Source organism: Numenius arquata, chromosome 1 (genome assembly GCF_964106895.1).
Source record: "Numenius arquata chromosome 1, bNumArq3.hap1.1, whole genome shotgun sequence".
Taxonomy (NCBI): domain Eukaryota; kingdom Metazoa; phylum Chordata; class Aves; order Charadriiformes; family Scolopacidae; genus Numenius; species Numenius arquata.
In genome coordinates this window covers 118,816,843-118,828,261 of record NC_133576.1, presented here as the reverse complement: position 1 = coordinate 118,828,261, position 11,419 = coordinate 118,816,843, and positions in this window count along the sequence as shown.

The following is an 11,419-nucleotide window of genomic DNA, read 5'->3' as shown; positions in this document are numbered from 1 at the left end:
TCCTGATGTTTGCTACTTCTTATGGTCCAAGCTCCCCTGTAAACGTGGTATTTATTAACTTAATTTTGTCATAAAACATTCCCAATCTTAATATGAGGACCAAAGAACAAATCATGGAATCACAGAATCATAGAATGGTTAGAGTTGGAAGGGACCTTAAAGATCATTGAGTTCCAACCCCCCTGCCATGGGCAGGGACACCTCCACTAGAGCAGGTTGCTCAAAGCCCCATCCAGCCTGGTCTTGAACACTTCCAAGGATGGGGCATCCACAAGTTCTCTGGGCAACCTGTTCCAGTGCCTCACCACCCTCACAGCAAAGAATTTCTTCCTAGTATCTAATCTGAATCTCCCCTCTTTCAATTTTAAACCGTTACCCCTCATCCTATCACTCCACTCCCTGATAAAGAGTCCCTCCCCATCTCTCATTGTAGGCCCCGTTCAGGTACTGGAAGGTCACTATAAGGTCTCCCTGGAGCCTTCTCTTCTCCAGGCTGAAATATTTTTCCCTGTCAGATCCCAGCAGATTTCAGGATTTTGCAATCAGTGGTGTAAATGGTGGGTTACTTTTTTTTACTGTGGCTTTCTTATTTGCATGCAGATGCTGTTCTTTGAACAGAGACGGTCACATACAAATGAACTTTCCCTTTCTGAAGGCTCAAGCCAGCCGCCAGCGTCCCAGTGCCGGGGGCTGGCTGTGTGCGGGGTATCACCTCCAGTCAGAGACCAGAGAATAGCACTTGGCATCTGCGACAGAGGTCCCATAAAGAAGGGAGGGACGTGAACAGGTCTTAGGAGAGACTGGCACCTGACAGTGACTAATGATGTATGCTTACAGAAGGATGTACAAACAGCAAGTAGACAGATTCTTCCTTGGTGTGTACCCTTCTGGCTTAGGAATAGTTGTGTTTGTGTGCATTCATCTATGAGTTTGTGCTTGTATATCCATTCCTACTTATAAACTTGTGGAAACATGTATTTCCATTTTCTCGAGCTAGAGGTTGCTTTGCCATATTTGTTTGTAATAGCACGTGATTACCTTTTTTCTTGTGCTGTTTGTATCTAATCTCTTTTACAACTGATCTGTGCCTGTGTCTCTCATCTTGTGACAACGTTTTCCACAATTTAAGTAAAATAATACTTTGCTGTTTCTTTTAAAACTTATTGTTCTTTGAGAAATAGCAAATAGTCATTCTCTTTTGTTTTCTCAATGTCATTCATAATTTAACATCTCACTGTCTTACCTGCATTGATTCATTCTTTTTTTGTAAACTTCAGTGTCCTCGTATTTGCGGTCACTTCCCATAAAAGCCATTCCATGCTTTTAGTATCCTTATCTCATTGTTTGTCAGTTCTAGCACAGGCTTTTAAGTTAGGGAGACCAGAACTGTACACTGTATTCAAGGTCTGAGCACATCCATGCTATGGCATAATGGTGTTTTCTACCTTGCTCTCTGTTCTTTTCCTAATAACTCCTGACATCATATTTACCTTCTTGACCACCACTGAGTAATGAGCTGGTATTTCAGAGAGCTATTCAAAGATCTCTTCCCTGGTGATAATAGCTAATTTAGAGCCCATCACTGAGCATGCATAGTTAGGATTGTTTTCCCCCATGCACATTACTTAGCATTTATCAATGTTGAATTCAATCTTCCATTTTATCCTCAAAGTCACTCCACGGCATAAAATCCATCTGCAGCTCTTCATGGCCAGTTGTCATTGTTACTCCCTGACAATTTCGCAACATCAGCAAACTTTGTCACCTCACTATTCACCCCTTGTCCAAATCACTTACGAAAATGTTGGCCAGCACAGCTCCCCGGTGGTTATCTCCTTCATTGTGAAAAACTGCCTCATATTTTCCACCTTTTGTTTCACATCTTTTAACCACTTTAGATTAGTTATTAATCCTCATAGGAGGGTTTTTCATGACAGCTCCATTTCTGTAAGAGCCTTCATGAGGGACCTGAGTGAGAGCTTTTTGGAAAAATAAGAAGAAAAAAAAAGCCAGCACAAAGTTTCTTGTGCACAGAGGAAAAAGTACTTATGAAGGCGGGTGAAGCAAAGCTCACATTGACCTCATTGTACCTGAAGGTAAGATGCGAGCAAATAGGAAATGAAATATCTGAGGCAAGTTTTTGGATGAAAAGGCACTCAATGGAGTCAGGGTGCTCTCCCAGGCAGCCAGGGAATCTCAGTCATTCCAGAGATTCAGACCCTGACTGGAGAAGGCCCTAAGAAACCTGACAGCTTTTAAATCATACTTTCCAGTAGTCGGTGCAAAGTCCCAAGCCTTCATCCACAGCAGCTGCAACTCTAGATATTTTATTTCTCACGTTCTCTGGTAACCGTCCTGGCCAAAGGTAGTGTTGGTCAAACCTTCTGTGATGGTCCCCATGTGCAACCCACATCATGTCTTTGAGCAGCACCTGCATACAACATAATTTCATGGCCCTCATTTTAGATAGCAAATTTTCTTTCTCCCAGACAAATCTGATATTAATTGTCATTTATTAGCACAAATTATTGTGATTAGAGCTGTTTTGCTATTAATGGGCTGCAAAGAAGTGAATCACTATTTAATTCAAGCTGCCATTTTGTGATTTAGTCATGACTTGCCTGTGTCCTTCAGGCCGGCGGCAAAGATCATGTATGAACTGTGCTATCTGGAGAGTGCAGTGAGCTCCCCAGGTGGAACTGGGGCTCTGGGGTGCAGTTCATCACGCTGCTACACCTGGTAATGGAGAAAGTGATTTATTTCTCAACTGAAAGGGCACAGCAGTATGAGCAGATAGGCCCACTGAGGAAAGAGCTTCAGCTCTTCTCCGATTCTCTCGCCACTACCTGTGCACCCACCTTGGCAATAACTCCCTTGGGCTCAGCATAAGACACTGAGCCAAACCTGAGCATCTGTTCACCCCCTGTGTAAGAAGTACACCCCCAACTTACTCCTCCCTGGGGGCCCACCACTTTCCTCTGAACTCAAAGTTTTGCTCAGGCTTCACGGACCTGTAGTCTTAGGGGTTAAAAATATATCTTTATTCTTTATGTTCTTCAAATAACTGAAGTGATAGTTTTCAGGATTTCATTTACAGCGCTTGTTTTATTATTTATTTAGAGAGCTTAATTTTGGAGATAAAGGTCATGGACCACAACATGACAAAACAGTTCATATTCCATGTTTGCCTCTTCAGTCTTCATCACAGAGGAAAGCGTGACAAGGTACATGGCAAACTTCCTTTGTCTTTATCATAGTGATCTTAAAAGAAATCCAACTCCTTTAAGAAGTCTTATATTGTCAGCAGTTAAACACAAATTTCACTGTCAAAACTTGAAGGGGAGGGCTGAAGAATGTTGTACTTAAGGTTGAGAAGTCTTCTGTGAGCACGCACATCCCACTTTGGTCCTGACTTACACTGCTCAATGCTTTTACTATATAAAACAGTCTCAGCAGCTGCTGTAGATGGCATTTCTCTTGTTCCAGGCCATGCTGTGTCAAACCACCCATTGCATCGTGCAGGAACTATGTCTGTGCTGTGAATCGTGACTGAAAAACTGATCTGGTTTAAAAATAAATACTTTGCAGGTGTTTTTTGGAGGCGATGCCAAGAGCCCTGACTGTTCACAGCGTGGCTGCAAAAGGGTTGCTCCAGAGCCAAGATGTAACATGGTACCAGGTGGGCAAAGGACTGAGCTGCAGGAGTGAGGGGGCAGAGATGCGCTGCTGCTCACCACAAAGCCACAGCCTCACGTGGAGGCAGTTCTCCGTCCTCCACTGCTCTCATCTCCTTTCCCTGCCCTTTCGTTCCCACCCACCACCCAGGCACCTGTGCTGTCCTGGCACCAGCACTTTTGTGAGTGCTGAGCCAGACTGCTGGTACAGCTGAAAAATGACTTTGCAAAAAGGTGGGTTATTTTTCATCCAAGTAAGTACAGTGGTCCCGGTCACCCTGTGCTGCACAAATGACTGTGGTGGCACAACTGATGGGCAGACTAAAAGCAGAAGCAAATGCTGAAGATGGGGTTGGGAGAAACACGGAATGACTGTCTTGTTAGTGGCAATGTAGAAATGTACACAATACCAATACATTTGAAATGTATACAGCCCAAGAACCAGGCTCTATGCCTTCCATGTCCCCCACGGTCCTACCACATACCCCACATCAGAGACCAGGATCCCTCATGCAGCACTGCCCCACCATCACTCAGGTAATGCCCATGTGTGGGCAGGTATTCATGATCATCGTGGTAGTAACACACTCAGCGGTGGCGTTGACTCTGCAATGGTGGGATAGATGACACTGTCAAACTCCAGCAATACCAAGAAACATGCCTCAGTACCACGTGGTGTCACCAAGGTATCGCAGAAGTGTTTCAGGTGGCTGTGGGTAGGTGCAGAGAGCTTGCTTTGTCTCCTGACTAACCTAATGGCTAATGGTGGAGATGGCAGCACAAAGCAGAGCCTACCTCCTAAGAGGACCACATGTGTCCTGGTTAGGTGTTGCTGAGACTGCCATAGCCCAAGGGCCTGATTGTTCAGTGTCATGAACACTTGGGCTCGTGATGCTGCTAGGGTGTTGGTGTGCCTCCGTCACTACCCTGGAGCCCATGGAAGAGCCCACACGCAGGCAGAATAGTCAGCGGCTGCTCCCGACACCTGAGGCTCTCCATGTACATGTAGCCGTGTCCCTCTATATAGACTCCACAGCTGTTGTGTGTATTAAAATGCACAGTTCACACATGGCAGTGTGACACTAATGCATCCATATTAACAGCTTTCCCTCTGGTCTCCAGCTAAAAGCCATTTCCAAGATACAAGACACAAGACAAAGTCAATGTTGCTGAGCAGGTTTCTATGTCAGCTCTCCGTGTGTGTGGGTTTCCTCTCCTCACTGTGGGTCAAAATAAGTAAATGCTCCAGCCCTCCCCATGAGCCCAGGGCACATGTGACAGGTAAGTTGTGGAAGCTGACAGCCCATGACTGCCTCTGAGCCCTCTGTCTTGGTAAGGTGACTGTCCCCTGTGCCACCAGGGCTCTCTGGTGTGGCAGGAGCTGCTTGTCTCCCCAGACGCAGGTAAATCAGAAATCTGGATTTCCAGACAACTTTTTCTCCAGTTCCTTTCCCTAACCTGCTGAAGCAAGTCATACCATCCCACGTCATCCAGCACTGCCCCGAGACTCTCTTTGACCAAATAATTTCTCCATTTAAAGTGGTTTGTTCCAAGCTGGCTGTAAATCACGCGGGTTGAGTGTGTCTTCCCCTAGATCTCTCTCAGGCCAAGAACACCCAGGTGGACAAAGCACAATCCTTCAGAGAGCGTCTGCAGCCCTGAGGGTGTCAGAGCCCCAGCAGCATCTAACATGCGTGAAGTGTTGGCACACCCTGCGCCACCAGGGGCACAGAAGCTCTACATAACAGTGCACTGGAGGAAGGCTCAGACAGCCCATCACTGTGCACACAGTGTTAAAAGGAAAAGGCAACCCGCTGTCATCCATTGGGCATGAAATACACTCCATGGCAAAGCCTTTCCAAGGACACCTACTCAAGGGGCAGCAAATATGGACTGCAGCCTCTGGACCCTCCTCTCCAGCCTTCTCAGGAAGCTTCTTTGGAGAAAGCTGTGCGGAGAGAGGGAAGCATTGCTGGGATTAAAAGCTCCATCAGTGCAGGGACAGTAATTACTGGTGGGTAATCTGTTCATCTGGGGGGGCAACTGTGTTCGCCAGTTGTTATTTTTAGTTGCTGCTACAGAAGGGAACACACTTCTGTCCATCTTCAGAAGGGAATGGTGGTGGATTTCTCTTGGGTGAAAGGAGAGAAGCTTAGAGAGAATTAAGGAGGCTACAGCTCTTCTGTTAGTACAACCTGGCACACTCCGTGCTGTGGATCATTTTCTTGGGAAAGAGGCTGGGTCTCTGCATCCAGTCTGGAGAAAGATGTAATAAGCAGCTATTAGCATCGTGTCTGCAGGTTGCTGTGCACTGCAGCGAGCTGGCTGTCAGCTCTGCACCAGGTTCCTGCCATCTGCGCTCTTCGAGTGGAAAAGTCCTTGAGAATCCATCCGTTTCTTAAAATGGAGAGATTTGATGGAATTCACCTGATGATAACTTATGTCATAGGATAGGTTTGGTGGTGTTTGGTTTGCTACTACGCTAATGTGTTTGTCTCTGTGCTCACAAACTTCCATTTTCAGTAAGCTGCGCACTGATCACTTTGGATTTGGTTTGCTGCTGCTTAAATTACCGTGCTAGCCCACACCTTGGAGTGGCTTGTGCCAGGCTGCTCGCAGACTTTTAAGACAGTCTGATGGCTCTGGTCTTAACATGTTCACATCAGGGCTTAAAGCTCTCTCCGTAAGCAAGGGGAAAGGAAAAATACTGATAGGGGTGGGAGGAAGGGATTTCTTCATCACCACCCAGGTTGTACTTCTGGGGTGTAGAGGAAAAACTTAAACCCAAACTCTGAAAACTCCAGAACAACCCCAACTAGTGACGACATGGTTTTCTGGGTTATTCAGGCTGGGATCTGTTGCAAAGCATCAGGTTGATTAATAGGAAATCTGATTGTGATTTTCTGTGCTGTTTGCCATGTCAGAGGAACCCACCAGGTGAACAGGGGTTTTTGGGGTGTCGCACAGGCAAAGGCAAGGGGGAAGAGCTAGCCATGGAGATGTTGATGCCCTATGTCTCCTGCTAAAGCATGAAGAAATGGGAACAAGTGCTGTCCTATCTTTCTCTGCACCCTCCAGTGTGCCTGCAGCTTTCCCACCATCTGTCTGTGCGTCTGTCTCTTTCCTTAACACACATACATAAGTAAGAGCAATTTTGGCAAGAGGCAGGATTGAAGGATCTAAAAAGCACACTCCTTTCCCTATTTGGGTCTCCTCCTGCAAAAATACTGTTCATTTTCATTGCTATTGCATAAAGTAAATGCTAAACAGCCTCCATTGAGGAAAAACCAGAAGCCAGGCGGGTGGCAGAACAGCTGAGGTGCTAGACGTGGGGCTGGTGGCCTGGGGAGCGGCTGACATTTTCTGGCTGGGTCTGCTGTTCTGCACCGGGTTGGGGGGGGGGGGGTTGTCGCCGTGTCCATGACTGCCAAAGCTGGAGCTAACCTTGGGCTGTCTTTGTCAGAGACAAAGATGAGCATGGATATCTTGTGGGATTTCATCTGTTTATAGTGGAACAAGAGGAGCTGGTATTCAAGGACATGATAAATCCCATGATAAATCTCTCCCTTCCTGCCTCCACCACACTCCTGTGCATGCCAAGGACCTCACAAAAATCCCAGTTTCTCAGAAATTTCATGGGGTATATTTTATTTACAGAGCTAAAAGTGTAGGAAAATGAGCAAACACAATACAGGGATGTGCTATTTAAGCATTTTCTCCATCATGGTCCTTTCTGGCGTGTATGTTAGGTGTGTGCCCCGATGAGCTCCCTGCTGACCCAGCTTTTCAGCTTGCAGATCCTTCTTATAAATTCATAGCATTTAATAAGGGCAGAAAGGAACCTCAAATCGCCTGGGCAGACTGCCTGTCTATCACAGGCTATTACATTGCATTTGCTCACCTCTGCCTGGAGCCCAATTACTCGTGTGGGAATACAGGCATCCGGCCTTGAGCTGGCGACGGCTGTTGCCTTTGGCACTGAGAGTTAATGGTTAAGCACCCTGGCTGGTGGAGCTCTGCGCTCCACTTCCAAGCTGGATTTGTGTGGCTGCAGCTTCATTCCTTAGCTCTTGCGGTGACTTTCTCCTCTATTATCATGCAGTCCCTTCAGCTCCTGTTTTCTGTCTGAACAAGTTCATATGAATTGTAGCAAGGTCAGCTCTCACTATCCTTTATAAGCTCTTCAGGTTTTTCACAGCAGCATTTTCTCCAAGTCTTGAAATGTGGTGGTGTTTTGGTTTTGTGTGTTGTTTTTTTTCTTTTTTTTTAACTTCTTAAATATTGAACACCTTCCAAAAATGCAGAGGCCAGAAATGTTAGAATGCATGGTTAAAATAGCCTTTTCAGCCCTGGTTGGATATGCAGGGGTCACAAGGGCCCTTTAGGCACACAAGGGACATTTTTTCCCACTTTTCCCCCGAACTCCTCATCCCTCCTTAGACACAGCCCCACTGTCCTGCTCCCTTACTTACGGCTTCATGTCTGGCTCCAGGATTCAAAAGCCTTTTCTTCTCAAGGCTCGGCAGACTGAGAAATCCAGCTTATAGGGCATAGCTGTCCTGTGCCTTCCACTGGTCCCTGGGCCACCTGGAAAAGTGCTGCTCTCCTGGCCACTGAGAAGACTGCCAGACCCTGCTGAACCCCAGCAAAGCCACCCCTGAGTGCTGAGTGCTCTGGCACTGCTGACAGCTGCTTTCTCCTTTCAGGTGTAAAATTTTTAAAATAATTTCTAAAAAATTACTTTTATCATCTTGTGGAGATAAAATGATGGAAGAATCTGGGTGGCTGGTGGAAAACGCAGGACAAAACACCAGGACCAAATACGGTAACGAGGCAGAAACCGAAATGAAAGTCCCAAGGGCTTGGGCATACATCTGAGGGACCGAGCTCTCCAAGCCCCAGTTGTGTGCTGGCTGGTGGGCTCCAGCTGCATCATGGAGAGCTTTTAGGTGGTGGCGAGGCAAAGGACATCATCTCAGACAGAAGCCCAGCCCAACCACAACATCTCGCCTTCGATGACTGGTGGGAGAACAGGCTCAGAAAACCACTGTAGCCCAGGCGGGATGGTGTAACCTGGCATGGCACACCCACCTGGCTGGTTTTACATTTGCCTTGGAGGCCTGGATAATTGTCATTTGGCAGAGGTCCCCCAGTAGCTGCTCCAGCACTTTGTAAGTCCTCACTTAGGAGGTTACTGTAGAAACCCACCCTGGAGCAAGAGCTCATGGGACATTTGCCCGTGCATCCCCACGCAGCCGGAACATCTCCAGCCTTTGGAAAATGCTGTGAGCACAGTGGGCAGATCAGCCATCCCTAAACTGATGGATGCATTGTCCATCGCAAGGACATCGAGCCAAATTTGCACTGGTGCAAACAGATGCAGCTCCTGTTAAATGTGGTGCAAAAGCAGGCGTATAAACCAAAGCTGATTTTCAGCTGGAGTCTCTTTATTTTGTAATAAATTACTAAACGGATTGTCAGATTTGATATTCTCTCATAAATGTCTAATTAAGGAAAAAGCAAACCTCTGCTTCATAAAATCCCTGACTGATAGTACTAATAAAATGTCATAAATGCAATGAATGTTGTGATAATGCTTTTAGAGACTAATTGCCTTTCATTATCGTTAGCACAGAACTGGACGAAGATACTGCTGTGCCGTGGTGGCATCGCCAGATGCAAGACAGGGACTGGCCATAAGGAAGAGGAGAAAGGAGGAGTCTTTGTGTCAGTGGCTGGGTTTGGTGCCTTCCTCACCTGTCCCTGGACCGGAGACCACCTTGCAGCCCCGTCCCCAGGCCCTTGGGAGTTCAGGGGCACAGATTGTCCCCGTGCCTGCCTTCTGGCCCATGGAGCATTAACCTTGTGGCAGGGAGCTGAGCGTGAAGATCGTGGCTTCCACCACAGCAATTTGGGAAGCCCCCAGCTCAGCCCCTCAGCAGTGTTCCAGGAAAGGAGGAGGCTGCTGGCTCAACTTTCATGCCGCTGGACAGGGATGCAGGCAGAGCTTTGCTTCTTCCCCGGCGTCACATCAGTGAGCTCTCCCTGCATCCCATGCTCACACCCCAGCCGTACGAGGGCTTTAGAGTTGGAGATGGTTGCGTGGAAATTATGTGCAAATATACAAATTATTTCATTATGTCGCTGGCATGAAATGCCACACACAGAGAGGATAAAAGCTTGGCAGCGATAGAAATGGGGAAAGCGAAAAGGAGTTCAAAGAAGGATGCTAAGCTCTCTCGTCCTCCTCTTGCCCTCTGCGTGAGCGAGCTGCAGGGGGAAAAATATTCCAGTCTGGCCTGAGAAAGCGTGACATCTCCACCTAGCTTTCCATGGCTCCCTCCATTGCGTTTGGTTAATGTAGCTGAACATTGACACTTTGGCTGGAATTTATTCACATATCAAAACACCACGGTTGCAGTACGTGCATATTCTTCTCAACCTCGTCTAGTAAATCATGAGTGGTAGAGAGAAGAAGGGACCACGAGTTCCTGTTTTCTTTGTCCTCCAAAGCAAAAAGTCAGGACTGGCAGAAAGGTAAGATTTTTTTGGCATAATTTGTTGACGTAACACAGCAGTGCCGGAGGTCAGGAAGGGATGGGACAGTACATGTGAAACACCTGGAGTTACACTTTTTTTCCAAAATATGAATAAACCTTTCCAGCACACGTGTTTTCCCACCCCTGCCTGGTGTAACACTGCCTGTTGGTTAGATGGTTGTACTGGTCCGAGGCCGGAGGCTGCCAGCACTGACCCAGCATCGCTCTCACCCCGAGTGCCACCTCCCACCCAGGACCCCTCCTGCTCCAAATCCTAACCCTGGCTGGCTTCTGCTGACCGTGTCCAGCCTCACGCTGGGAGCCTCAGCAATTAGATCATTTAATAAACCATCTCATTTCAGGCTGTTTTGTGTAAAGCATTTTACCTGGCTTTATTTCTCGCATTGCTTTGTATTCCTTCAAACTCCAACCCCGCAAATCGATGCGGTGCCGCTATTGTTGCCTCTAAAATGTTTACTCCTGGCTCTCTTTAGGACCTAAAAGGCTGAAAACTGCATCGTAATTGCCCAATTAGTCCTAATGCTGCGTAGTGTTGACTGTTTAGTTACCATATATTGTGTACAGAACTAATTGTGGTGAAAGTAAATGAATGTGAAGGAAACAAACAAGCTACTAGAAAATAATTACTTGGAGTGTTTCTTTTTAGTACCTGTACAGCAGATTTCATTATAGTCAACAGCTTCTAAAGCTGCTTGAAATAGCGGTATTTGTCATTTTCATAGAAACTTGATAATGACATTAATTTATCTTAATGGTCTGTTCTATTGTTATAAATAGTAAAATTAGCTTAAATTGTCTTGCTTTTGCTGGTTTTGGATGGCTCCAAAGGGCCCCACAACAGCAGATGAGTAGATAATTTGGTGTGCTTGACAGATTTCCAATAATTTGTTATGTGGAACATGAGGTAATGCTAGTACCATTAATGTTCATTTTCCTCTAAATTCATTACTGCCCTTTTCCCTTTTATCTTTTTTAATGTCTGGGCCATTTTTCTATATTTCAAGTGGAGCTACAAAGCCTATTCATATTCAGCTATAGTAGCTATTAACATTCTGCACATAGAGAACATCATGTAGAAAAACAACTCTTTATGAAATGATGAGGCTGGTGGCTATTTATGCTGGAAAGTAGGCAAAATGGGTTGTTTGCTGGTATTAGGGATTGGCTGTAATTAAGTCAAATGTA